Raw genomic sequence first — 25,992 nt, 5'->3', positions numbered from 1 at the left:
GCACATTTTCTCTGTCAGAACAATCATTCGGACTGCAATATTGCCCTTACTTTCTATTGTATGTCCAAGTACTGTATTCCAATATGGCACAGCATGCTAAACTCAACACTTTATTCCCAGTTACAAATGTGTACAGCCCTATCAAAGTTATTAGGTTAACTAACAAACCTCCCACATAGCTCTGCAATATTAAGTTACTATATATATTTCATATTTTACTAAACATTCCAAATAGATAACTTTAATCAGATCAAAGTAGTTATTAGGTATTACATTGGAATTAATTTCTTTCTTTTTCTTAAACGTGTAATTCACCTTCTAGATATGAACTTTTAAAAATCTTATTCTAGTCATGTATCAATTAAATTTTAGATCAATTCCATTTTTATTCAAAATATTTTAAGGACTCGACATTAACTCAAAGTCAACTCACAAAACAATGCTGTGAATATCAGGTAGCTTGACACAATGAGAATTTAGATATTTCTTCTCTTTACACAGAATAATATATGACGATGACAGCTGAGTTGTTAAATTATGTGGGTATGTTACCTTGCCTTTTTAAATATGCATCAGACAATTAATCAATTGCTACAAATAGGAATTTATACTTAGCATGAAACAAAATGAACACATCTTGCCCCCACTTACATATGTGTGTTCATCACATGTCAAAATTAGTCACAATATGATCAGAAAGCAAGGATATGTGGCACCCACAATTACTGAAAACACATAACTACACGCAGCTGTAAGTGCAATAGTGCATGCTCCTTTTAACATCAGTAAAGGGTTTCTTGTATTCCTCAAGGTATAAAATAAGTTCAGTTTTAAAGAATCAGATATATTGCAACATGAGGAAGATATGCTGCCATATTTTATACTACAAGCTTTTGCACATATTGTTCCTATGCTTAAAATTTATTTCTTATTCATGTTACAATCCTTATTTTAAATAACAGTCTTTCCACCATTGTTGATGCTTTAAATTAAATATTACATTAGAAAAGTCTTATTTAGTGGGAAAACTAGACACTTCATCTTTATTCATACTTTTACCAAACTATATATTTAATAGTACTTACAGTCTATATATTCTTACTAAATTATCTTACAGTTTATAATATTATATATGCACACTATGTAGACAGTAATTTTATTATAAAAATTCTTAGTATTTAAGACAGAATCTATTTCTCTTGAAGCTCTGAAAAAGCATTCATTAATTTACTGAACAAAAATGAAATGAGTCTTATTTTATATGGTGTGCTGTATTACACATCAGAGATGTAAAATAATCTCTTTTAATTTGTCTGAAGAACATCAATTTGGCTCATAGTAACATACTTTACTCATAAAGCCACAGTTCTTTGTGAGTAGAGTTTGTCATCTGCTTTTCCAGAATTGCTCACTAAGGAATATTGGAAAACAAAATATTCTCATCAAATGTCTGTTGGTATCTTGCCCTTGTTATATCCAGTGTGATTTGCTTGGACTTAGTTCATTACCTTTGGCCTCAGGTAGAAGAATGAGGGGGATAAAAATAAAATATATTTTTCATGGTATGAACAAGTGTGTATATGGCTAATGAATAAAAATTATGCATTTATATTTTGCATTATGCAATATGTCTGGTCAAGTGGATAAAATGATATCAAGATGCTTTGCTGTATTGAACACTATAAGTATTGTAAAGAAATATGCTACATAATGAAATTGAATTTTTTCTTAATTTTTTTATTGTTTTTTGTGTCATAGTCAACAGTGCTGTGGACTGATTCCCCATTCCCAGTTTTTTAACTTAAGACTACCTAATCTGATACTAGTCTAGTGACGGTATTTAAAAAAGATAGCTATTTTATATAAAAGATTGATTTTAATTTTGGTTAGTATTTGCTAGGTACAGTTTTCTTTTTTTTGATGAATGTCTTTATATTTATTCATTTATTTTCTTATTTTTTCTGATAGTTGGTATCAAACTCAGGGCTTTACAGAAGCTAAACAAATGCTCTCCAACTAAGCCACATTCCAGATCGTAGCACTGTAGCACTGTCCTCCCATTGTTCATCAATTTGCTTGAGCGGGCACCAGTAATGTCTCCATTGTGAGACTTGTTGTTACTGATTTTGGCCTACCGAATATGCCACGAGGAGCTTGCCAGGCTCTGCCAAGCGGGTGGGATACTCTTGGTAGCTTGCCGGGCTCTCCGAGAGGGATGGAGGAATCGAACCTGGGTTGGCAGCATGCAAGGCAAATACCCTACCCTCTTTGCTATAGCTCTTATGTCTTCATATATTTTTTTTTTGCTTTTCGGATCACACCTGGCAATGCACAGGGGTTACTCCTGGCTCTGCACTCAGGAATTATCCCTGGCAGTGCTCAGGGGACCATATGGGATGCTGGGAATCGAACCCTGGTCGGCCGCATGCAAGGAAAACGCTCTACCCGCTGTGCTATGACTCCAGCCCATTATGTTTTCATATTTTAAGCAAGCTTTTTATAGATAGTATGTATTTGGCAATTAAAGTTTCATTCAACCACCATTGCATATCACTTGTAATCATTGTTTCACTGGCCTTAGCCAGGAAAATTAATGAAATTAATTCGCCAGTGAAATTAATCAAATTAGCATTGAGCTGAATTTTAGATTTATTATTAATATGATTACAGCTAAACCACAGTCATCAAATATCCACAATACCAATTTGTGTTTAGGATTGGATTATCTTTCCAGAGCACTCCCTGATATCACTGGGTTTTAGGTTTTCCTGTCTTTGTTGTGTGTATAATCTCCAAAGGCAGCCAGGGAGAGCCCCAGATGGCTATTCCCCTAGACGCCCATGATTCGAGGTGGGTCCGGGCCACTCCTCCAGGGGCAGCCTGGGCCATGGGGCAGATGGTGGATGAAATGAGGGCCAAACTGGCTGGTTGATCAGTTGCCATTTATTCCATTTTCTCCACGCGCCTGCCCCAGTCCCTCTGTGCCCTCAATTCTAGTCTCACAATGCCCCTTATTTCTGTCTCCTCCTGTCTCTCCCACTCATCTCTCCATGCTCCATCTTGCAACTTGGGCGCTCTCTCTCTCTCTCCCTCTCTCTCTCTCATTCTCTCCCTCTGTGCCTGTTCCTGTATTCTTTTACATTCTTCTCTCTCTTTTCCCTTTGCTAGTCTCTCTACACTCCATCATGCTTCCCTGTTTTCTCTCTCCTCTCTCCAACTCTTCCAGCTCTTTAACTTCCCAGCACTCTGGGCTGACACTGTACCCAGTCAGGTAGCCAAATCAACATTAGAAAGCCCTTCCTGAGGACCCAGCAGGTTCAAAGGAAACACCACTTAAGAGATATTCCAAAGTCCTTCCTGATTGCCCAGGGGCAAAATACCTCTAAAGGTGTTTTTCTCCTTTCCTCAGTCCAATAATTCTATGAACATCTTGATCACTTGATTACTTGACATCCTATTACTCACCTACTTCCTTGATAGGGCGCCAGTAATGTCTCCAACTGTCCCAGTCACATGCTAATGTAGCCCAATGGTGTCTGCTTGTTCTAGGAACATGAAGAGCCTCAAACCGTTCATTCAGGGTCTTGACAAAGAAGTCTGACCATCTCATAGGTAGACGGCCATGCGATCTTTTGACATTCCACAGAATCTAGTCGGTAATGGCTCTAGTCCAGCGGTCGTCTCCAAATCTCATGTGTCCAGCCCGTCTGATTTTTGATGCCTTGGCAAATGAGACAACGTCCCTGATTCTTGACCATCGACAGAGGTCAGAACTCCAATTCTTTCTCTCATTTGAGTGAAACCTGATACTCCAGAAGCATAGCTCATTCAATTCCTCTTTGGGAGACCCGAATAGTGTTCGCATCCTGTTTTCGTAGGGTCCAGGTCTCTGAGGTGTATGTTAATGCAGGAAGAACAGTGGAATCGAAGAGATGTGCCCGCAGCCGAAGGTTCTTCGTCCTCTTAGCGATTTCTTTCACACTTTTGAGGGCATTCCAAGCCGCTCTCTTCCTCCTGCACAACTGAGGTGCCAGGTCATTTGTCAGGTTGACTTCTCGACCTAACACATTACTTGCATTTGAAGATGTCTGTCCTGTTGAGAGTAAATGGAATGTCAGGACAAAGTTTGTTTCTCATAAAAATTTTCTTGATGAGATTCAGCTGTAGTCTGACCTTTTCACACTCATGGTCGAAGTTGGCCAGCTTTTGTGCCACTTGGCTGATATTTGGTGTTATAAGAATTATGTCATCAGTGAAGCAGAGGTGGTGTAGTTCCTGACCGTCTATATTCACTCCCATTCTTTCCCATTCCAATCATTGCATGACGTTCTTGAGGGTGGCATTGAAGAGTTTCGGTGAAATGGTATCACCCTGCCGAAACTTTCTCTTGATGTCAATGATCACCTCCCTGTAGAATGGTGAGATCCTGGTAGTAAATCCGTAATACAGCTCATGGAGGATCCTGATGTATTGAGTTTGAAAACCCTGTTTGGCTAGGGCCTCAATGACTGCTTCAGTCTCCAAAGAATCAAAGGCCTTCATTAAATCAATGAACATTAGACAGAGTCACATCTTGAACTCCCAAGAAACCTCAATGAGCTTGGTTATCGTGTGGATATGGTCAATTGTGCTAAATCCTTTTTGGAAACTGGCTTGCTTGCATGATTGTCCTTCATCTAGTGTTCTGCCAATCCTATTCAGGATGACTCGAGTGAACAGATTGTAGACGGCAGAAAATAGGCAAATTGGGCAATAGTTGCCAATGTTGTGGATGTCTCTATCAACATCTTAATACTAGTTATTTTTGTATGAACACAGTAAGAAATAACATTGAGGCTTGTAGGGCAGCTCTCCTGGGAACATTTTACCACAGACTCAGACTACAGAGCTCAGACCAGATTAATCTTTCCAAACCTTAGCAGGGTTCAAATATAGTTATTACTTTTTGGATCACAACAGCATTTGTCCGTGACTAAGTTCGTAAATTATAGTTAAGCATTATGGCACTTTGGCCAATTTCATCTCGATGCCAGGGTAGCACATAGCTTACTGTTTGCCCTGGTTTCATTCAGTCCCTTGTCAGGACCCTGCCTTTGGGGGGTGCTAGGAAGTAAGGGCAGCTGAGATCGAAAGAACAGATGCCTAGGAGAAAATAACACTGAGAGTCACATTACAAAAGCATAGCATTTACTGTCATCTTGTGTCCATAAAAAAGAATATTGCTCTGAATAAACTATGCAAAGGACTTAGAGAGAAGAGAAAAGCAATATTTATAAGTCAACAGAGCACAAAGAAGTTACAAATAAACATAGAGGAAAGGGAATACTATGATAGGAGCAACTCAATAAACCTTAACTACCTGAGGCTCTGCAGGAAGGACAAAACAGTGTTATCCTACGTTGTGTTATTATTTTACTTCTCTTCCAGCAATTTCTCCTCTTTTCATTAAATATATAATGGTGTGGGGGAGGGAGCTTTGACGAGGAATTAAATAAACTTTGTTGTTTTAAGTAAACTTGAGTTTTAATGGATACCCCATAGACCTATGACTGAAAGTAGTATTTCTGTTTTAATGTCTCTCCTCCAATAATAATTGTGGACCCAGAACCTAATTCTGCCACTGGTAATTTTGCAAATTAATCAGGATTGGTTTTAGCCCTATTTTTTCCCCCTTTCAGCTAGAATGAGTTTGATGCCTAACAGTGACAGATTTCGTTGCTTTTTCTTCAGACTGTAACGGGGAGCCATCGGATAGGTAGTGGTCAATGGTCTGAGTGGAACTTCTTGTCCTGTGTACATAAATGCAGGTGCCCTCTTCCTTATTTCATCATACTGTACCATATCATTTTTATGGATGTTTATAATATTATTTAAGAAGGTCTTGTTGGTTTTGTTCAGAAGAAATCTGCAAGAGAATGGGGTCTCTCAAAACTGTGATCCTCTAGGGACTTCCCTTTGCTCAAAACACTGCACAAGGCTTGAACCAACTCATTAAGTATTCTGGCTGAATTCTTAGAGCTGTCTTGTGTATTTTCCTGAGATAAGCATGTGGTCTTCCTCACTCCCAGCAGGCACCTTTCTTTCTGTATTTGAGATGAGTTCTTTGTTATGCAAACAGCTTTGCAATGGATTTGAAAAATGTCATGGAATTGGAAGTTAACCTGGCTCTTTTAGATAATTTTAAGAATAACACTCCTCTTCACTATGATTCCAAACACAGAAGCCAAAATCCTACATAAAATCTTTTTAATTTCAACAAATCCTGCTTTTCTTCGATGTTTTTGCTTTTGCGTCACAATCTCAATTTGTGTTAAAGATGTAGTATATTCCCCAAGAATATTGAAAGGTATTTTAAGTACTATGTTCCCAAAATTGTTTGTCATTTCTCCACTGTCCTCTGTTCTGTTTGTTCATCTTAAATCTCTATATTGTTTTACCTTTGTTGCCAGTGGGTGATATGACTCCCACTAGCAAAAGAGTAGTGCTGCTTGGGTGGCTTGTACAAAATGGAGAAGAGCGAGAACTCAATTTTGAGAAGGGTGTCTACCATTTCCCTTTTCACTCACTTTGGCCAACCAGAGAAGTGCATGGAAGACATCTAAGACTGGTGATGTCCTCAATGAGCATCTGAAAGATACTTACCAGTTCCTCTAGGGAATCATCAAATCATGCCTGGGTTTTCCTTGTTCCTGAGTTTCCTGGGTATTCTGGTCAGAATAATTGATCCCTGCCACCGTAATTCTTAGATAACTGTGGAACTCAGGCTGTCATAAGGGACTGCATTTTTCAAGGAAAAAAAATTTAATTCTAATTCTCATCCAGGCTTTACAGGTTCATCACCTTTCCTAACAGAAAAAGAATTTCAAGAGGAGACAAATAGTGTAGTAAGACAAGTTTATTCAGGTAACAAAAGGAGGGAAGGAAAGAGTATTACGTATTCAAGAAAGAACACAAATTTCTCCACCGTGGGAGAGAATAAAACACATCCCAAGCAGGGGTGTGCCATAATGGGGATATGTGTCCTAAAGTATGAAAGGATACACCTCAAGGGGATTTGTGGGCAAGCATGCTCCTAGAGCTTACATCTCAAGAGGACATATGAGCTAATGTATGCTTATTCCCCTACCTAGTTAATTTGTATACAGCTGAACAAAACTGTCCCTGGCCAAAGTCCATTGCTAGGATGGATGGTTGCCAAGGGTCTGAGTTTGGAGCAGTATATCATCTTTGTTTGATATTACTAGTAGACAAAGCCATTGTTCCTGCAGTGGAGTCTCTCCTCTAAGAAAGTCATTCTTGCTCATGCTCCAGGTCTGGAATTCTGTATCTCGATAGTTTTTCAGGTTCCTGACCCAGAATCCTTTACACTTTCCCCCACCCCAAAGTCTCCATGCCTTGGAGCTGATTTACATTTCAGACAATTTTTTTCCAACATACATTGTCAGAGCTCCCTTATCTCTCTGCCTTCAACATTCTATTGTTTTTTTAATTCCTATCCATATTTAGATTTAGATGCTTAATAGGTGATTGTCATACCTTATAAACTATTATATTATGGTCTTTTTGCAATGTGTGACTTCTACAAAATGTTGGTGCATATCTCTAAATTATGGACTTTTCTTAGACATATGGATGAAATGATAGATCCAAATCTACTGTAGGTCTATAGTACATATACGTTTTGTTGTGCCATGAAAACTATGATTTTAGATCTTTTGTTAAACCTCAATCCCATCTGATTTATATTATTTATAGATTTATCAAAAATAATAAAACTCTAGCAACAACTTTGCTCTATCTGAATATTTGGGTCCCTTCAACCTCGTGGTAAAGTCAAACTACCTAAAATATTGTTTGAAATGACGTTTTAGAGATAACTAGGTCACCAGGGTCAGACTCTGATAAATGAGATTCATATCCTTATAAGAGAGATCTAGAATTTGTCTGATCTTTTTCCATATAATGTTGTTGTATTTGTTGTTTTACTCCACAAATAAGTGCAGTCCTTCTATGTCTGACCCTCTCTTTCTCATTTCACTCAGCATGATACTCTCCATGTCTATCTATTTATAAGCAAATTTCATGACTTCATCTCTCCTAACAGCTACATAGTATTCCATTATGTAGATGTACCAAAGTTTCTTTAACCAGTCATCTGTTCGAGGGCACTTGGGTTTTGGCTATTGTGAACAGTGCTGCAATGAACACATTTCCACTGTGCTTTTTTGCATCCTTGGGATATATTCCGAGAAGTGGTATTGTGCGGTCATATGGAAGCTCAATTGATAGTTTTTGAAGGGTTGTCCATATTGTTTTCCAGAAGAGCTGGACTAGTGGACATTCCCACCAACAGTGAAAGACTGTCCCTTTTCCCCCACATCCACGCCAGCACTGGTTGCTTTTGTTCTTTTTAATGTGTGCCAGTCTTTGTGGTGTGAGATGATATCTCATTGTTGTTTTGATTTGCATCTCCCTGATGGCTAGTGATGTGGAGCATTTATTCATGTGGCTTTTGGCCATTTGTATTTCTTTTTTGAGGAAGCTTCTGTTCATTTCTTTTCCCCATTTTTTGATGGGGTTGGAGGTTTTTCTCTTGTAAAATTCTACTAGTGTCTTGTAAATACTGGATATTAATCCCTAATCAGATGGGTGTTGGGTAAATATTCTTTCCCATTCTGTGGGCTCTTTCTGTATTTTGGTCACTGTTTCTTTTGAAGTGAAGAAGCATCTTAGTTTGATGTAGTCACTCATCTATGAAGTATAAAACAACATAACATGAAGCTGACACCTAAGGATAGTAGATACATGTGACACGAAGATTGCTTCATAGTTGGAAGCCCACCTCATAAACAGAGGGGAGAAGGCAGCTGCAATATAGAAGGGATAACCAAGAAAATGACGGCTTGAGGAACTGGTAGGGATGGGAGATGTGTGGCAAAGTAGATAACCAAACGTGATAACCTCTCAGTGTCTGTATTGCAAACCATAATGCCCAAAAGTAGAGAGAGCGTATGGGGAATATTGTCTGTCATGGAGGAAGGGGGAGGGTGGGAAAGAGAGGGGGTATACTGGGGACATTGTGGTGGTGAATATGCACTGGTGAAGGGGTGGGTGTTTGATCATTGTGTGATTGTAACCCAAACATGAAAGCCTATAACTATCTCACGGTGATTCAATAAAATAAATGAGTGTTGTGGGTGATTTGGATGAAGTGGGGAACAAAGGAGATAGTCTCCAGGAAGACTATTCCTACCACTCTTCTTGGCCCACCTCAACCACTTAGAGAAAGTCCTCAAAGTGTGTTAGGATTGGAAAGTCTGCTATGAGCACCTATCCGGTACAGACACAACCATTTCCAAGGGCAGCTTTTTTTTCTCCTGTACTCCTGGCGGTGCTTGGGAGACCATATGGGATGCTGGGAATCTAACCCTGGTCTGCTCTGTGCAAGGAAAACACCATACCTGCTGTACTATCGCTCCAGAAGGGGCAGCTTTTTAACTGTGCTGGAATCCCGTTTGTTATGCACAGCTTGGCCACTGGTCCCCACTACCAAAGTTTTCGAGAAGCCATGAAATCAGATGAGAAGAATTGCTCTTCGCAGGAGAAGGAAATCAGTTCAGGATGCCTTCGCACAGGAGTCCAGGAACATTGCCTTACTTTGCAAATAATAATAACAATAATAATAATAATAATAATTATAATAATAAAGCATTAGGAGGAGACAAAATAGTGAAGTAAAATTGTTTTATTTAAAGAAATTTACTTAGGCAATGAAGCGATAGCACAGCAGGTAGGGCGTTTGCCTTGCACACTGCCAACCCGGGTTCGATTCCCAGCATTCCATACGGTCCCCCGAGCACCACCAGGAGGAATTCCTGAGTGCATGATACAGGAGTAACCCCTGTGCAATGCCCGGTGTGGCCCAAAAAGCAAAATAAAAAAGGAATTTACTAAGAGAATTCGAGGGGAGAGATAGAGAGAGGAAGAGAGGTGTGGTACCTCAAAAAGGTAAGCCTTTGCATCTCAAAGAGATGTTATTTTACACTCAATACTACTACAGGGCTATGCAATTTCTTCTTAGAATTAGTATTTCCCAGAAATTCATTGTGAGGTTCCCCTATTTGTCTGCCTACCACATGAAGCTGCAGTGAAAATAGAGCAGTTTAAATAGTAGAAACTCACTAGATACGAATTTTACTATTGACATTATCCTGCACTTTTAGTCTCTAAAACTTTGAGAAGAAAATGTATATTGTCTTTTTTTAAAAATTTTTATTAGTGAAACACCATGAGGTACAGTTGTATATTTACAAATTTTTGTGCTTGGGTAGTGGAAAATGGATCCCAGTATCCCTCCCACACCCATCCCCCCCATCCCACCCTGCCTCTGTGGCAGAGCATTCCCTTTTGTTCTCTCTCTCCTTTTGAGTGTTGTGGTCTGCAAAAGAGGCATTGAGTGGCAATCATGTTCAGTCCATAGTCTACTTTCAACATGCCTCTCCCCTCCTGGGAGTATCCTCCAAAGACCCTTTATTTGGTGCTCCCTTCTCTATCTGAGCTGCCCTTTCCCCTAGAATGGCCAGCTGGCCTCTAAGCTATGGAGTAATCCTCCTGGTACTGATCTTGGCTATTCTTGGGTATTAATCTCCTATTTTGTTACTTTACATCCCCCATATGAGTGCAATCTTTCTATGTCTATCCCTCTCTTTCTGACTCATTTTGCTTAGCATGATACTTTCAATGTGGTACCACATGTATGTAAATTTCATGACTTCATCCTTTCTAACAGCTACATAGTACTCCTTTGTGTAGATGTAGATGTGTAGAACAGTCATCTGTTCTCGGGCACTCAGGTTATTTCCAGATTCTGGCTATTGGAAAGAGTGCTGCAATGAACAAACAAGTGCAGATGTCACTTCGACTATACATTTTTGCCTCTCTGGGATATATTCCCAGGAGTGCTATTGCTGGGTCAAATGGGAGCTCAATTTCTAATTTTTTGAGAAACGTCCATACTGTTTTCCAAAAGGGCTGAACCAGTCGGCATTCCCACCAACCGTGAAGGAGGGTACCTTTCTCGCCACATCCGCGCCAGCATCGGTTGCTTTTCTTCTTTTGGATTTGGGCCAGTCTCTGAGGTGTGAGATGGAATCTCATTGTGGTTTTGATCTGCATCTCCCTGATGATTAATGATGTAGAGCATCTTCTCATGTGCTATTTTGCCATTCGGATTTCTTCTTTGAGAAAGTTTTGGTTCATTTCATTGACCCATTTTTTAATGGGGTTGGATATTTTCTTCTTGTGGAGTTCAACCAGTACTTTATATATCCTTGATATCAACCCCTTGTCAAATGTGTATTCGGTGAATATCTTTTCCCATTCTGTAGACTGTCTTTGTATTTTGGTCACTGTTTCTTTTGAGAATTACAGGCCGATATCACTGAGGAACACAGATGAAAAGATCCTCAACAAACTACTAGCAAATAAAATCCAACTACTCATCAAAAAGATCATACACCATGACCAAGTAGGATTCATCTCAGGGATGCAAGGATGGTTTAACGTTTGGAAATCAATCAACATAATCCATCATATCAACAAAAGAAAAGATAAAAACCATACGATCATATCAATAGATGCAGAGAAAGCGTTTGACAAGATCCAGCACCACTTTATGATGAAAACCCTAGCCAAAATGGGGATAGAGGGGACTTTCCTCAACATAGTTAAAGCCATCTACCACAAGCCTACAGCAAGCATCATCCTTAATGGGGAAAAACTGAGAGCATTCTCTCTAAGATCAGGGACGAGACAAGGATGCCCACTCTCTCCACTGCTCTTCAATATAGTACTGGAAGTACTTGCAATAGCTATTAGGCAAATAAAAGATATTAAGGGCATCCATGTAGGAGAGGAAGAAATCAAGCTCTCACTATTTGCAGATGATATGATACTATGCTTAGAGACCCCTATAACCTCCACCAAGAAACTCTTAGAAACACTAGACTTGTATAGTAAAGTTTAGGCTATAAAATCAATACCCAAAAGTCCATGGCTTTCCTATATGCAAACAGTGAGAGAGAAGAAAATGACATGAAAAAAAACAATCCCGTTCACAATTGTGCCCCAGAAAATCAAGTGCCTAGGAATCAGCTTAACTAAGGAAGTAAAGGGCCTGTACAAAGAAAACTACAAAACGCTACTTCAGGAAATAAAAGAGGACAAGAATAAATGGAAAGATATCCCCTACTCATGGGTCAGGAGAGTTAACATTGTCAAAATAGAAATACTGCCTAAAGCGTTGTACAAATTCAATGCAATCCCTATAAGGACACCTATGACATTCTTCAAAGAAATAGAGCAAACACTCCTGAAATTTATATGGAACAATAAGCCCCCACAAATAGTTAAAGCAATTCTTGGGAAAAAGAAAATGGGAGGAATCAATCTCCCTAACTTCAAACTCTACTACAAAGCAGTATATTGTCTTAGACCACGTAGTTAGTGGCTTATTTAAGTATATGGGCCAAACAAACTAAAATGCAGATGATTTTATTTTTTTGTTTTTCTAGATTTTTCCTATATTTCATTTTTAACTATTTAATTCTAATTTCAGGGGTATTGCAGAAAAATTAATTTCAGTATAAATTTTCAAACTATCACCTAAGGCTGAAATATCTTATTGAACTTTTAAAGATTTTTTTCTCTTCTAGAACAAGAGATACAATTCTTTACTATTAAAAAGAAAATTGTGGAATTATCATATTTGGTGATACTTTACAAGCTGTGAACTATGTTTATAAAGAAACTGGAATTAAATTCATCTTTCCAAATATAGAATAAATGCTCAAAACTATAGAATAGTAATGTTAAAATGTTCCGTAGATACTCAAAGAGAAGAAAATTCAACTATTTTAATATTCTATAAAGATTCTCTTGAAATACAATTTTATTGAAAGTTTGGCCTCACCACTGAATCTTTAAACAACTTTTCATCTTCTCTCTGAGTACTTAGGGACTGAAGGGATAAACCTAGAGGACCTTATCTTCTAGGTATTATTTGAATAAAATGAAATTCAAATAAAGCTTTTAAGAATCTGATGGTTTAATAAAGAATAGCTTTCTTATCAAATAAATAATTACAGCAAAAATTAGTAGCAGTAATAAGTTAGCTATTATATTTTCACAGTTTGTGTTTAAAGATATTGTAAACTAGAGAATGCCAACAGAGATCAAGTGCATTTTAGTCTTTAGAAGTTAAATATCCTCTAGAATATAATAGTGTTTTTTACCCCCATTTTATTTGTAGTAACAGATAATTTTGTTTGTTTCAGCACCAAGGCACTGAATGCAATGAAAGCAACAGTAATGCAAATTTTATTTCTCAATTAGGTTTCATTTGGCAACCACTATAAGCAAACTTTGTTAAATTTTTGCATAAGCTTTTGTTTCATTTTTACAAGAGTCTGTAATTTTAGTAGCGTTACAGTTTTATTTAAACTTAAAAGACAAGGAATAGCTCTCTTTGCTGCAACTGATTTATTATTCATTTGTTCTCAAAATCTAACAACTCATTTCTATTATGAAGAAAATAAAATATATGCAAATTTGATGAGTTCTATCAACTTAGAATTATAGAGAACATCAAAAATCTTAAAAGAAAAATGTAAAAGGAGGACAGAGGGGGAAAAGATGAAGCTGAATGGATAAACGGTCACAGTTCTCCCGTTGTTCATTGAATTTTGCTCGAGCGGGCCCAGTAACGTCTCCATTGGAGACTTTGTTGTTACTGTGTTTGGCATATCGAATACATCACAGGTAGCTTGCCAGGCTCTGCCGTGCGGGCTAGATACTCTCGGTATCTTGCCAGGCTCTCCGAGAGGGGCAGAGGAATCGAACTCGGGTCGGCCGTGTTGGCTGCGTGCAAGGCAAATGCCCTACCGCTGTGCTATCGCTCCAGCCCCTGAATGGATAATCAAGAAAAAATAATTTAATCTATTAATCACACTATCAGTCATTTGGTATTTACAGAATACATAGGAAAACATTTCTAGAACAAAGGAATAGAACATACTGAACATACTCTACTTGATGACAGTAAAAAATGTTAGAATACATTTTCTTTTTTCCTGATGCCGTGGCTTAAGAATAGTTCATGAACCAAAATGAAGACATTTCAATTTATCTCTCTCTTGAAGACCCCATCAACACCGATGCAATAAAAGTCCTATAGTATTGACTGATGAATTGCAGGTGATCATGTTTATATTTTTATCAGCATCCTGTAACCTAGATGAGAAATGATTATTTCATACTGGAATGTTCAGACAAAGGCAAACACCTCCAAAGAAATACAGAGCTATTAACACATTCAAAAATTGAAAATGATTTATCCACAGAATCTAGAATATTCTAATTAAAAGGAAAAATAAAGACAATTGTTAGGATTGAGCCTTTAGGAAACTATCTTTGGACTCCTAAACGTTTAAAAGAATCTCTTTACAATCTAAATTCATAGTCATTTTTATGAGAAAATTACAGCCAAATATTCATAGGAAATTTTTATGTTTAAGCATATATTTCAGTTGTAAAATTCCAGAATACCACAATGTGACTAACCAATGTTTAATTATATGTAGCTACTTTAAATATTGGCTGTATCCAATGAGAAAATCTGGGCATTCTACTACTGTCTCTAAATTTCTTGTCTGTTACTTCACTTACTCCACGTTGTTCTGGGTTCTCCTCAGACTTACTCTAAAAATAAAATATTTGGTCTTTCACATTCTGTGCATTCATATTAAAAATTTAAGAAAAGAAAATGTTATTCATATCTAGAATATATTATTCTAAGTGAAGTCAGTAATAAGGAGGCGTACAGATATAGAATATTGTCTCTCATATGTGGAATATAAAGAAACATAGTAGGAAATACCAAATGGTCAATAGCATAAGACCCAGTGAATAAATCCATAAAACTGAATATATCAAGACAACAGAGGAGGGGTGGAGGGGAAGAGGCCCTTGAAACATCAGAGGGAGGAAGCGTACACTATGATTGTGGATATAGTATTGAAAGACTTAATGCCTGTAATCTTATAAAAATTGTAAATCCCAGTGCCTACATAATGCTTTGGAGTTTCTATTTTGTGGGGAATACACCCAACTGTTCTTAGGATTTCACTTACTCCTGGCTTTGTGCTCAAATCTCAGTACTTATGGGACTCGGGATCCATACGTGGTGCCAAAAATTGAAGCTGGATAAGATACATGTAAAGCAAGTACTTTACCTGATGTACTATCTCGCTGGACCCATATTTACTTCTTAAGATGCAAACTTTTGCCAGGGAAAACAGTACAAGGGGTATAACACTGTTCATAATAAAATTTAGGTCTGCCAAGACAGTACCTATGTCTGGGGCATATGCCTGGCACATGGGGGCACATAGTTTGATTCTAAGCATGGCTTTATTCCATTCCTTCCAGGTGTGGCCACAGTGGTGTGGCCACAGCAACACTGGGGCCCAGCACAACAGCAATCTCAGGACTGAGCACTGAAATGCTCTGTTCACAGAGCTGGATGGAGTTTTTCAGGGAGTGGCTCCCAGGCCTTCTGAGCACTGCTTAGAAGGCCTGGCAAAATAAATTTTAAAAAAAGTCAAATAAATAAACAATATAGTTAAAATATATTCATATTTCATTTCATTTCATTTCATCATCCTGTTATTCGTCGATTGCCTCGAGCAGGCCCCAGTAACGTCTCTTTCATCCTAGCCCTGAGATTATATTCACGGCTCTTTAGGAGAATGAGACCCATCATTGTTACTGGTATTTGGCATATTTGGTACGCCACGGGGAGTTTGCCAGACTCTGCCCTGTGGGCAGGCTACATTCAATAGCCTGCAAGTTTGTCCAAAGTAGGAATAAGACAATAAGATGTCATAAAGAAAAGTTTTGTTAAGATGTCGCGCGGCCGCGAATGCGGCCTCCAAGGGACCGCGAATCCCCTCCAAGGGACTCCGGGAAGGAACACCCAGGCGCGGGGGCAGAGACTGCACTGTTCTCGTCCGGGTTCTGGATTTTAAAGTCTCTGAGTCTTGGCCGCTGATGGGATTATACGGCGCCAGGGGGCCAGGTGGTGGGTGTTACCCCCGCCTACTGGAATTTGGAGGATCTGGGTGGAAGATGCTCGACTCCAAATCGAGTAGGCTTGGAGGTCTCGGCCCCGGAACCCGCGTGGCTTTGTCCCTCTGCCAGTACCTTCAGGTGTGCGGAGAGTGGTCTCAGCATGGTGGTGGCTGGTCCTGGAGGTCTCCGGCTGCCGTAGCCCTGGCCGGGGCGGGGAGGAAAGCTCAACCCGCTCCCCTCCAAGGGACTCCGGGAAGGAACACCCAGGCGCGGGGGCAGAGACTGCACTGTTCTCGTCCGGGTTCTGGATTTTAAAGTCTCTGAGTCTTGGGGGCTGATGGGATTACACGGCGCCAGGGGGCCAGGTGGTGGGTGTTACCCCCGCCTACTGGAATTTGGAGGATCTGGGTGGAAGATGCTCGACTCCAAATCGAGTAGGCTTGGAGGTCTCGGCCCCGGAACCCGCGTGGCTTTGTCCCTCTGCCAGTACCTTCAGGTGTGCGGAGAGTGGTCTCAGCATGGTGGTGGCTGGTCCTGGAGGTCTCCGGCTGCCGTAGCCCTGGCCGGGGCGGGGAGGAAAGCTCAACCCGCTCCCCTCCAAGGGACTCCGGGAAGGAACACCCAGGCGCGGGGGCAGAGACTGCACTGTTCTCGTCCGGGTTCTGGATTTTAAAGTCTCTGAGTCTTGGGGGCTGATGGGATTACACGGCGCCAGGGGGCCAGGTGGTGGGTGTTACCCCCGCCTACTGGAATTTGGAGGATCTGGGTGGAAGATGCTCGACTCCAAATCGAGTAGGCTTGGAGGTCTCGGCCCCGGAACCCGCGTGGCTTTGTCCCTCTGCCAGTACCTTCAGGTGTGCGGAGAGTGGTCTCAGCATGGTGGTGGCTGGTCCTGGAGGTCTCCGGCTGCCGTAGCCCTGGCCGGGGCGGGGAGGAAAGCTCAACCCGCTCCCCTCCAAGGGACTCCGGGAAGGAACACCCAGGCGCGGGGGCAGAGACTGCACTGTTCTCGTCCGGGTTCTGGATTTTAAAGTCTCTGAGTCTTGGCCGCTGATGGGATTACACGGCGCCAGGGGGCCAGGTGGTGGGTGTTACCCCCGCCTACTGGAATTTGGAGGATCTGGGTGGAAGATGCTCGACTCCAAATCGAGTAGGCTTGGAGGTCTCGGCCCCGGAACCCGCGTGGCTTTGTCCCTCTGCCAGTACCTTCAGGTGTGCGGAGAGTGGTCTCAGCATGGTGGTGGCTGGTCCTGGAGGTCTCCGGCTGCCGTAGCCCTGGCCGGGGCGGGGAGGAAAGCTCAACCCGCTCCCCTCCAAGGGACTCCGGGAAGGAACACCCAGGCGCGGGGGCAGAGACTGCACTGTTCTCGTCCGGGTTCTGGATTTTAAAGTCTCTGAGTCTTGGCCGCTGATGGGATTACACGGCGCCAGGGGGCCAGGTGGTGGGTGTTACCCCCGCCTACTGGAATTTGGAGGATCTGGGTGGAAGATGCTCGACTCCAAATCGAGTAGGCTTGGAGGTCTCGGCCCCGGAACCCGCGTGGCTTTGTCCCTCTGCCAGTACCTTCAGGTGTGCGGAGAGTGGTCTCAGCATGGTGGTGGCTGGTCCTGGAGGTCTCCGGCTGCCGTAGCCCTGGCCGGGGCGGGGAGGAGAGCTCAACCCGCTCCCCTCCAAGGGACTCCGGGAAGGAACACCCAGGCGCGGGGGCAGAGACTGCACTGTTCTCGTCCGGGTTCTGGATTTTAAAGTCTCTGAGTCTTGGCCGCTGATGGGATTACACGGCGCCAGGGGGCCAGGTGGTGGGTGTTACCCCCGCCTACTGGAATTTGGAGGATCTGGGTGGAAGATGCTCGACTCCAAATCGAGTAGGCTTGGAGGTCTCGGCCCCGGAACCCGCGTGGCTTTGTCCCTCTGCCAGTACCTTCAGGTGTGCGGAGAGTGGTCTCAGCATGGTGGTGGCTGGTCCTGGAGGTCTCCGGCTGCCGTAGCCCTGGCCGGGGCGGGGAGGAAAGCTCAACCCGCTCCCCTCCAAGGGACTCCGGGAAGGAACACCCAGGCGCGGGGGCAGAGACTGCACTGTTCTCGTCCGGGTTCTGGATTTTAAAGTCTCTGAGTCTTGGCCGCTGATGGGATTACACGGCGCCAGGGGGCCAGGTGGTGGGTGTTACCCCCGCCTACTGGAATTTGGAGGATCTGGGTGGAAGATGCTCGACTCCAAATCGAGTAGGCTTGGAGGTCTCGGCCCCGGAACCCGCGTGGCTTTGTCCCTCTGCCAGTACCTTCAGGTGTGCGGAGAGTGGTCTCAGCATGGTGGTGGCTGGTCCTGGAGGTCTCCGGCTGCCGTAGCCCTGGCCGGGGCGGGGAGGAAAGCTCAACCCGCTCCCCTCCAAGGGACTCCGGGAAGGAACACCCAGGCGCGGGGGCAGAGACTGCACTGTTCTCGTCCGGGTTCTGGATTTTAAAGTCTCTGAGTCTTGGCCGCTGATGGGATTACACGGCGCCAGGGGGCCAGGTGGTGGGTGTTACCCCCGCCTACTGGAATTTGGAGGATCTGGGTGGAAGATGCTCGACTCCAAATCGAGTAGGCTTGGAGGTCTCGGCCCCGGAACCCGCGTGGCTTTGTCCCTCTGCCAGTACCTTCAGGTGTGCGGAGAGTGGTCTCAGCATGGTGGTGGCTGGTCCTGGAGGTCTCCGGCTGCCGTAGCCCTGGCCGGGGCGGGGAGGAGAGCTCAACCCGCTCCCCTCCAAGGGACTCCGGGAAGGAACACCCAGGCGCGGGGGCAGAGACTGCACTGTTCTCGTCCGGGTTCTGGATTTTAAAGTCTCTGAGTCTTGGCCGCTGATGGGATTACACGGCGCCAGGGGGCCAGGTGGTGGGTGTTACCCCCGCCTACTGGAATTTGGAGGATCTGGGTGGAAGATGCTCGACTCCAAATCGAGTAGGCTTGGAGGTCTCGGCCCCGGAACCCGCGTGGCTTTGTCCCTCTGCCAGTACCTTCAGGTGTGCGGAGAGTGGTCTCAGCATGGTGGTGGCTGGTCCTGGAGGTCTCCGGCTGCCGTAGCCCTGGCCGGGGCGGGGAGGAAAGCTCAACCCGCTCCCCTCCAAGGGACTCCGGGAAGGAACACCCAGGCGCGGGGGCAGAGACTGCACTGTTCTCGTCCGGGTTCTGGATTTTAAAGTCTCTGAGTCTTGGCCGCTGATGGGATTACACGGCGCCAGGGGGCCAGGTGGTGGGTGTTACCCCCGCCTACTGGAATTTGGAGGATCTGGGTGGAAGATGCTCGACTCCAAATCGAGTAGGCTTGGAGGTCTCGGCCCCGGAACCCGCGTGGCTTTGTCCCTCTGCCAGTACCTTCAGGTGTGCGGAGAGTGGTCTCAGCATGGTGGTGGCTGGTCCTGGAGGTCTCCGGCTGCCGTAGCCCTGGCCGGGGCGGGGAGGAAAGCTCAACCCGCTCCCCTCCAAGGGACTCCGGGAAGGAACACCCAGGCGCGGGGGCAGAGACTGCACTGTTCTCGTCCGGGTTCTGGATTTTAAAGTCTCTGAGTCTTGGCCGCTGATGGGATTACACGGCGCCAGGGGGCCAGGTGGTGGGTGTTACCCCCGCCTACTGGAATTTGGAGGATCTGGGTGGAAGATGCTCGACTCCAAATCGAGTAGGCTTGGAGGTCTCGGCCCCGGAACCCGCGTGGCTTTGTCCCTCTGCCAGTACCTTCAGGTGTGCGGAGAGTGGTCTCAGCATGGTGGTGGCTGGTCCTGGAGGTCTCCGGCTGCCGTAGCCCTGGCCGGGGCGGGGAGGAAAGCTCAACCCGCTCCCCTCCAAGGGACTCCGGGAAGGAACACCCAGGCGCGGGGGCAGAGACTGCACTGTTCTCGTCCGGGTTCTGGATTTTAAAGTCTCTGAGTCTTGGGGGCTGATGGGATTACACGGCGCCAGGGGGCCAGGTGGTGGGTGTTACCCCCGCCTACTGGAATTTGGAGGATCTGGGTGGAAGATGCTCGACTCCAAATCGAGTAGGCTTGGAGGTCTCGGCCCCGGAACCCGCGTGGCTTTGTCCCTCTGCCAGTACCTTCAGGTGTGCGGACAGTGGTCTCAGCATGGTGGTGGCTGGTCCTGGAGGTCTCCGGCTGCCGTAGCCCTGGCCGGGGCGGGGAGGAAAGCTCAACCCGCTCCCCTCCAAGGGACTCCGGGAAGGAACACCCAGGCGCGGGGGCAGAGACTGCACTGTTCTCGTCCGGGTTCTGGATTTTAAAGTCTCTGAGTCTTGGCCGCTGATGGGATTACACGGCGCCAGGGGGCCAGGTGGTGGGTGTTACCCCCGCCTACTGGAATTTGGAGGATCTGGGTGGAAGATGCTCGACTCCAAATCGAGTAGGCTTGGAGGTCTCGGCCCTGGAACCCGCGTGGCTTTGTCCCTCTGCCAGTACCTTCAGGTGTGCGGAGAGTGGTCTCAGCATGGTGGTGGCTGGTCCTGGAGGTCTCCGGCTGCCGTAGCCCTGGCCGGGGCGGGGAGGAAAGCTCAACCCGCTCCCCTCCAAGGGACTCCGGGAAGGAACACCCAGGCGCGGGGGCAGAGACTGCACTGTTCTCGTCCGGGTTCTGGATTTTAAAGTCTCTGAGTCTTGGGGGCTGATGGGATTACACGGCGCCAGGGGGCCAGGTGGTGGGTGTTACCCCCGCCTACTGGAATTTGGAGGATCTGGGTGGAAGATGCTCGACTCCAAATCGAGTAGGCTTGGAGGTCTCGGCCCCGGAACCCGCGTGGCTTTGTCCCTCTGCCAGTACCTTCAGGTGTGCGGAGAGTGGTCTCAGCATGGTGGTGGCTGGTCCTGGAGGTCTCCGGCTGCCGTAGCCCTGGCCGGGGCGGGGAGGAAAGCTCAACCCGCTCCCCTCCAAGGGACTCCGGGAAGGAACACCCAGGCGCGGGGGCAGAGACTGCACTGTTCTCGTCCGGGTTCTGGATTTTAAAGTCTCTGAGTCTTGGCCGCTGATGGGATTACACGGCGCCAGGGGGCCAGGTGGTGGGTGTTACCCCCGCCTACTGGAATTTGGAGGATCTGGGTGGAAGATGCTCGACTCCAAATCGAGTAGGCTTGGAGGTCTCGGCCCTGGAACCCGCGTGGCTTTGTCCCTCTGCCAGTACCTTCAGGTGTGCGGAGAGTGGTCTCAGCATGGTGGTGGCTGGTCCTGGAGGTCTCCGGCTGCCGTAGCCCTGGCCGGGGCGGGGAGGAAAGCTCAACCCGCTCCCCTCCAAGGGACTCCGGGAAGGAACACCCAGGCGCGGGGGCAGAGACTGCACTGTTCTCGTCCGGGTTCTGGATTTTAAAGTCTCTGAGTCTTGGCCGCTGATGGGATTACACGGCGCCAGGGGGCCAGGTGGTGGGTGTTACCCCCGCCTACTGGAATTTGGAGGATCTGGGTGGAAGATGCTCGACTCCAAATCGAGTAGGCTTGGAGGTCTCGGCCCTGGAACCCGCGTGGCTTTGTCCCTCTGCCAGTACCTTCAGGTGTGCAGAGAGTGGTCTCAGCATGGTGGTGGCTGGTCCTGGAGGTCTCCGGCTGCCGTAGCCCTGGCCGGGGCGGGGAGGAAAGCTCAACCCGCTCCCCTCCAAGGGACTCCGGGAAGGAACACCCAGGCGCGGGGGCAGAGACTGCACTGTTCTCGTCCGGGTTCTGGATTTTAAAGTCTCTGAGTCTTGGCCGCTGATGGGATTACACGGCGCCAGGGGGCCAGGTGGTGGGTGTTACCCCCGCCTACTGGAATTTGGAGGATCTGGGTGGAAGATGCTCGACTCCAAATCGAGTAGGCTTGGAGGTCTCGGCCCTGGAACCCGCGTGGCTTTGTCCCTCTGCCAGTACCTTCAGGTGTGCGGAGAGTGGTCTCAGCATGGTGGTGGCTGGTCCTGGAGGTCTCCGGCTGCCGTAGCCCTGGCCGGGGCGGGGAGGAAAGCTCAACCCGCTCCCCTCCAAGGGACTCCGGGAAGGAACACCCAGGCGCGGGGGCAGAGACTGCACTGTTCTCGTCCGGGTTCTGGATTTTAAAGTCTCTGAGTCTTGGCCGCTGATGGGATTACACGGCGCCAGGGGGCCAGGTGGTGGGTGTCATATTAAAAAGTAAATGAATAAAATCTAGAAACCTCAAGTCTGTCACATTCATCTCTGATATTTCCGAACTGAAGCATACCTGCTTGTTAAATCACAGTCTTATCTAAGGTGTGACCGATCTATAGCTCCTTCTAACTAACTTGGAGCCTTAGAATCAGTGAGAGCATATCTGTTTGCAGTGTTGTGTTCTTCTCCTACCCCTGAAATTTACAAATCCTTAGAAGCCTCTAAGAACATCCGCCAAATAAGTTAATAAATAGATGAACAAATAAATCATAAAGCAGTTGTTATCTAGCTAGATTCTTTAACATACTTTGTAACTTACATTTTTGTGTTATTTTTCGTTTCTAGAATATATCTCATATGCCACTATTCCATTTTATCTGTGCCTAAGGAGTTAAATCAAGCAGAGAGCTTCATCTGAAGTCAAAAAGTCTAATCCATTGAGCACACAAAATGGAACATATTTTATACTTAATGAAGAAGTATAGAAACCCCATCCCGGAGCTCTGGTCAAATTACCTAATTCTCAGATGGCTGTTTTGCCTACTTAACTTCTCTATGCAGTGACTATTACTTTTAGTGTTTTTCTCCAGCTTTTAACTACTATTTAAAATTATTTTGTGCTTTCATTTGTAACTACCTAGGGGTGAAATGCAACAGCTATTTTTGTGGTGGTTAGAGTGGTCCCTGAAGAAATGCATTTAAATTTGCAAAGTACTTTTGTTCCTTTTGAGACTTAAATTACTGCTCAGCAAATGTAGCATACCGAAAATGTCAATGCTGTTGTAAAATAACGTATTGAGAAAGATTATAGACTTGCCCAAGGTTACTAGTTTTGATTTTATATTCACAATTCTGTTTTGTACTAAACATCTTCCCTTTGCATTAAATTAAAAACTTTAAAGCGATTTACTAGTTTTCCATTCCAAATACAAACTGTTTAAACAGTGGAAAATTTTAAAATTATTTTACAATAATAATGCCATTTTGGATTCTCAATCCCCTTTTAAATAAATTCTACTTAGGGAATCATTTGAAAAAAAACAATAAATTCAAAATAGGCAACAATATTTTAATGACTCACATCAAATTATCTACACATTTTTTTTGCTTCTTTTTTGGTCAAACCCGGCAATGCCCAGGGTTTACTTTTTGCTTGTACTCAGGAATTACTCATGGCGGTGCTCAAGGCGACCATATGCGATGCTGCAATTTGAACCTGGGGAGGCTGCTTGCAAGGCAAGCGTTCTACCCTCTATGCTATCGCTCCAGACCTAGCTACACATTTTTTATTGAAATGTTTATTTTTTGTTGTTGATTTCATATTTTGGAATATTTGCATGCTAAACCAAATGGCTATGTGGTAGATAAAATCATCCCACCAAATTGGCTCATTAGTAAGTCCTGTTCAACTAGTATGACACCGTATGAACATCCCATGCCCTCAAAGTTTTGAACCTAGTAAGAAAAAAAGTTTTGAGCCTAGTGAGAGGGAAAAAAACAAAATAACTGATGTAAAATATGTACACACACACACACACACACACACACACACACACACATATATATGTATATATATATATGTAAAGCCTGTGACAAATATTCTACATAATTGTTAAAAGTTGCAGAGCAAGGCTGGAGGGATACCAAAGGTCTTAAGACTCTCGCCTTTCATGCAGTTGATCTCAATTTGATCTGGGCATCACTGCACAAGGTTTTGACAGCACCACCAGAAGTGATTCCTGAGCAACGGGATATGTATGGCCAAATACCACTGGGTGCGACCCACCAAATTAAAAGAAGCACCATAGAACTGTCCTCCCGTTGTTCATCGATTTGCTGGAGTTGGCACCAGTAATGTCACCATTGTGAGACTTCTTGTTACTGTGTTTGGCATATCAAATACATCAGTGGTAGCTTGCCAGGCTTTGCCGTGGGGACTCGGTAGCTTGCTGGGCTCTTCGAGAGGGACGAAGAAACGGAATCCGGGTCTACTTAAAAGGAAAAAAAAAAGCCACTGAGCTAGGAAGATAGCTCAAAATGCTACTGAGCATACCTTGCATACTGAAGGACAGGATTTGGTCCCTAGTACTTCAAGGTCCCCAAACATAACTTGGATCGACTCCCAAGAAATCTACCACATACTGGAGTAGCCCCTGAGCATGCTCCAAAACAGAAGGGGGGTGGGGAATCTTTCTGGAGAGGATTGAGTATATTACACTGCTAAAGGAATATTGGAAGTGGAATAGAGCAAAATGTTTCTTGTAGTTAACCAAGATGAAGCCTCCTACACGAATATCTGTGACTATCTCAAAAGTCTGACTGATTTTGATTATGGGCAACTTAATGAATCTCGGCTCCCTAATTGGGTTCTGAAGCATAAGTTGAAAAAACAATATAAGCTGAACTCCTAGGGGGAAAAAAATCTTGAACTTTTTCTCTGTTTCTTAAAGTTGTAACTAGTCTGACTTTGAAGTGAAAGTAGCCAAGAAAAAAAAAACACTGTCTAAGTGACTAAAGAAAAAAAACAAAGTTATTTTAAAGCACTGCTAAAACTCCTTCGATGACTTATTACACAATTTTTAAAGGCTGTAGAGCCATGCTGGAGATATACCAACGGGTTTAAGACCCTTTGAGAATGATTTCTTAGAGTAAAAAATATATTTATTCTTTGTTCTTTTTTCTATATAAACTTTTTGGAAACAGTGCAAGGAAGCTGGATCTCTAGGTCTTGCTTTTGCTATTTTCCAACATCTTACCTTTATATTTCACAATTAAAGCATTTTCCCTATTTACTCACTCTGATTTTATTGGTGCCACTAGGAGAAATACAAATAGGTTGCTTAGTTCATATTAGTGAAATTATATTAGTGTAATTATAATATTATTTATGTAAGTTAATTCTTATTTATTTTCATTTTATCTTCCATTGACTATTTGTGCATAGAGAAAAATTAAATGTGGCTAATATTGAAGGTTCTAATCATAAAGTTGATTAGAGTACAATACAATAAAGTAAATTATCTTTAAACAAATTACATATCCTTTTGTTTTTTGTTTTTTGGGTCACACCCAGCAATGCACAGGGGTTACTCGTGGCTCTACACTCAAGAATTACTCCTGGAGGTGCTCAGGGGACCATATGGGATGCTGGGAATCGAACCCAGGTCGGCCACATGCAAGGCAAATGCCCTACCCAATGATCTATCGCTCCAGCCCCCAACAAATTGCATATCCTTTTATCCACTGGGATAAAATGTACAATTGCATGGTAGAAATATAAGAATAAAATGATTAAGTCTTATTATGTCTTATAAGTCACAAGTTTGCTTTCCAATCATGTAGATTCATTTTATTTATTTTTTCTTTTTTGCACTGAGTCTCCTCAGTGGCTTTGGGACCAGCTTAGCCAGTTGAGCCCAGTAAGTGGTAGTTAGAAGGTCTGGTGCTTCAAAAAGATGATGTGGTAATACTTGAGCCAGGTTAGGGAATATCGAGGCTACTCTTGATGGGCAGTGAAGGATGGCAGTAAGCATCAAGCTTTAGTATTAGTGCTTACTGTCCATAAAGTGTACCACAACCTTTCAAGTATCCCCCTGGCAATTGCAGTAATTTTTGTAATTGATAGAAACAGTGCGTGCATAATAATGAACTTTTCAAGAACTTCTATACTTTTCTTCATGGTGACTATGTCAATTTACATTTGTACTTACACTGAAATAGTATTCCATTTCTCCATGTCCTTCTCAACAATC

This window comes from Sorex fumeus, unplaced genomic scaffold (assembly GCF_029834395.1).
Source record: "Sorex fumeus unplaced genomic scaffold, SorFum_2.1 ptg000018l, whole genome shotgun sequence".
NCBI lineage: Eukaryota > Metazoa > Chordata > Mammalia > Eulipotyphla > Soricidae > Sorex > Sorex fumeus.
Note: the sequence above shows the minus strand (reverse complement) of the source record.